The sequence below is a fragment of the Olea europaea genome, unplaced genomic scaffold, assembly GCF_002742605.1.
Source record: "Olea europaea var. sylvestris unplaced genomic scaffold, O_europaea_v1 scaffold1162, whole genome shotgun sequence".
Taxonomy (NCBI): domain Eukaryota; kingdom Viridiplantae; phylum Streptophyta; class Magnoliopsida; order Lamiales; family Oleaceae; genus Olea; species Olea europaea.
In genome coordinates, this window is record NW_019229022.1 from 225,697 (window position 1) to 229,612 (window position 3,916).

The 3,916-nt window shown below is 30.2% G+C and overlaps 1 long non-coding RNA gene across 1 annotated transcript; it reads left to right on the forward strand.

Moving 5' to 3' along the window:
• Nucleotides 1-2,006: 2,006 nt before the first annotated feature.
• Nucleotides 2,007-3,079, forward strand: LOC111373776. Its single transcript, XR_002699023.1, has 3 exons — nt 2,007-2,158; nt 2,516-2,674; nt 3,043-3,079. It is a non-coding gene; the product is annotated as an uncharacterized LOC111373776 (long non-coding RNA).
• The last annotated feature ends 837 nt before the right edge of the window (nt 3,080-3,916 follow it).

Genomic DNA, 3,916 nt, shown 5'->3' on the forward strand with positions numbered 1-3,916 from the left:
TATATTTTCTTCATCTACTAAGTTCATCATTATTTTAGGTTCGTAACATGGCTCTGATACCATTTCTTCGGAGTATGCAGCAGAGGGGTTAAGATTTTGAATCCAATTAAAATCTTCATAAGTTTTTAAAATATTACAATAGAATTTATAGAATTCACTATCTTTTGTCAAAACTTTTTCTTTAATAAATATATTTAATTTGTTAATTCTTCTTTCAAGTTTAAGAATCAGTTTATGTATATTATTTTCTATTTTGATTACTCTATTATCTATATAAACATTTTTATATTTTAATTTTGGATCTAAATATTCTGTAAAGAAACTTTTCAGATCTTCTTTTAAATAATTTAATTCAATATCTGTCGCATTTCTTAGATCAATAAAATTTTGTATAATATTTGGGGTTAAATTTATTAAAGATTCATGATCTATATTTGTTTGGGGACCTAATTGAAGGTTTTTATACATTGAAATGGTTTTAGTTGCAAATTCTCTATGAGGGGTATTTTTGGAAAGATTATTATTCAAAGGCTATTCTTAAATAATTATCTTTTCAGGTCTAATCTCGCAATTTACTCTTATATTTAGATTATTTGCAGGTATTTCCTCCAGTTTTTTGTCCCTTCTTTCAGAATTAAAAAACTGAGATACCACTCCGATACAATGAACCCACAAAACCATTTCAAATTTCAAACCTAGAAATATCATAAAAAAGAAAATTTTGAGTTAATTGTCCCAATGATCATTGAACTTACGTCTATATCTTTGATTGCTCACTGAAATTTATGATGACAAGTTTTGGCCACTATATTTATCAAAACGCTTGAAGTTGCACACTACCTTAATATCCATTTCAATTCTTTAACGAAATTAGTGACTTAGCTAATGTAATATACATGTAGTACCCCATCGGGCCGTTAACAAATTGTTATGTCTTCGATTTGCTGACCAAATTTTGAAAAATATCTTTAATTGCTCACTAAACTTTGGAAAACGTTTTTAATTGCTCACTAAACTTTGAAAAGCGTTTTCGATTGCTCACCGAACTTCGAGATAGTAGAATTTTGACCACTAAACATATAAAAATAATTTCGACTTATTGTTTGTTAAAAAATATGTTGCACAATCGCACGGGTTGTGTAAAAGTAATAAAGTGGACAATGAGTCCAAGTTTTTGATCCCACGAGAAATGATTACTCAATTATACAATAATTAAATTTAATTTTACAATTTTTTTGTAGAATTTTAAGCCATTTTCATCATTTGAAAATTTCAAAATTATTGTATGTTTCGTTGTTAAAATTATGTTAATATTTAGATTCTGTAACCAAACATACAATAAATTTAATTAAAATTTGGATTTTTGTGACGAAACATAGTCCATTTCACAGAGGGACCAAAAGTGAATGAAATTAATATAATTAAATTTATTGTGTTTAATTGCAACATTCAAATATTAATTTTATTTTAACAACGAAACACACAATAAATTTGAATTTAATGATAAAAATAGCTTAAAATTCTACAAAATATATTAATTATTGCGTAACTGAGTCATCAATTCTCATGGAATCGACAATTTGAATTCGTTTGTCCACTTATTACTTTTACACGACCATTGCGATTATGCTACATATGTTTTTAACGGACAATAGGTTGATGTCATTTTTATAAATTCAATGGCCAAAATTTGATAACCTCGTAGTTTAGTGACTAATCGAAAATATTTTTTAAAGTTTAGTGAGTAATCGAAGACGTTTTTCAAAATTTAGTGAGCAATAAAAGATATTTTTCAAAGTTTGGTTAACAATTGGAGACATAACAATTTGTTAACAATGGAATGAGTCACATCTAATGTTTTGATAAGTTTAATGACTAAAACTCGACATTTTAAATTTCAATGAGCAATCAAAAGTATAGACATAAATACTGTGATCATTGGGACAATTAACTCGAAAAATTCCCATTTTTTTACGTTGAAGATTTTGGGAAATGAAGGTTCTTTTTATAGCGTGTGTTTCTATTTGGGTTCTCAGTTTCTACTTTTTTTCTGCTACATTTGATGTGAAGCCTGACCCTCCTGTTTCTGATCCCCTTCTTCCTACTGAAAAAGATCCACTTTTTGTGATTTCTTCAAATAGGAATTCTCATTCTCCAGGTAATTTGCTAATTTTCTAGCATTAAGTTCATTTTGCTTTTAATTTGAAATGACAAGATGTGAATTTTCGATACATAAGTCGAGCACACTAAATTTAGCTTCCATTTTTTATTCTATGATTGTTCAAGTCGTTAAAAAAAAAAAAGAGCTGTGAAGTTTTGCATGCTATTTCTTTATGTACTTTAATTTTCTTTATGTACATTTTGCATGCTATTTCTTTCTATAAGGAAGTTGAGTGGCTTTTCTATGGCTAAAGGTGCATCAATTCAAGAATGCAAAGCCAGATGTAGCCTACAGAATAGGATTATATAATTAATGAAGTTGTGGGAACTTTGTGTGTTTCTTCCTATGGAGCAGAAGTTTCAGGGGTAAACGTGTGACTTGAACAAGAAATTAGGATTGCAATGGTTGTAGCTTCGACTCCTCTCGGGGTAATTTTGCTGTTCTTCGCGGGCTTTTTGATATACAAACTGAAAAGGTTGAAGAAATACCATGAAAAAAACAATCGCAGTCCAGGTATCATTTTTCAAGTTAACTCCATTTCCCTTCCCTTCTCTCGTTTTTCGTTTTGAGTAGGTCTTGGGGGCAGGGGAAAGTTAGTTGATATAGGATTACCAATAAGCCTGGGCTATACTATTAAATCTTGGTTGTACATTTTGTAATGTTCTGTTGACAATAATGTATTTGAGTATGCATAGGTAGAAGCTGCAAAAGGGATCTTATTAGGTCCAATTTTGGATAAATTCACTTCTTTGAGAATTGGAATAAAAAAGGGTTCAACAGATGATATCGAGGCACTAATAGTTTCCATGAAGACAACATTCTTGATGAAGGTGGATCAAGGCACTTTTATAAAGCCCACTTTGATAACGACTTTCATGCAGCCATTAAAAAACAAGCGGCTGGTGGACAGGTAGCCGAGGTAAATTTGCGCATGTTTGGTTCTATCTTTAGGAATTTGACTATTCTTTTGTAGGTTTTCAATATGGGTATATTTCAATTAATTTTGCAGAATGAGATCGGTTGGTTGAATAAGATTCAGCATCAGAACATTGTTTTGCTTTTGGGGGTACTGTATTCATGGCTAGGGGCACTATCTCCACTATCATTTGATGCACAGTGGCTCTCTGGAATTCCAGTTACATGGTAAAAGTTTGCTCCAAATTCATTTGATCTTTTTAGGCTAAGCTTAAAATGTTTACTTATACGTAATAAGTAAGTTTTAGAAAGTTGAATTTTTATTGATAGAAAATGAGATTAAGTTAGTTATTTGTAGCGACAGAAAGGTTAGATATATATATATATATATATATATTTTAATAAAAAGTAAGTAATAAGTTTCTCAATCAAAACTGTTTGGAAACAACTTTTACTTGACAAAGAGCGATTGATATAATGTAATTACTAACTTCATGAATATGAATTCAGATTACTGAATGGTTTTTGAATAATTACTTCAGGACCTTCTCATGGAAAATCATTAACTTGTCATCTCAGGATGAAACTTGCGTTGTTGGATGTGGCTAGGTACCTATTCAATGATTATTGCAGTAACTTGATCATCTTTCTCTTTTGTTTAGTGATTGAGAGTAGACATCTTTTAGAGGACTAGAATACCGTCACGAGCATTGCAACCATCCTGTGATCCATAGAGATCTTAAATCTTAAATATCAGAATATTTTGATCCCCAAGTTTACAGAATTTTTTTTGATTTTGGCTAATGGATTTGGCTTTTGGTTCAGCTTTACTTGGTGGAA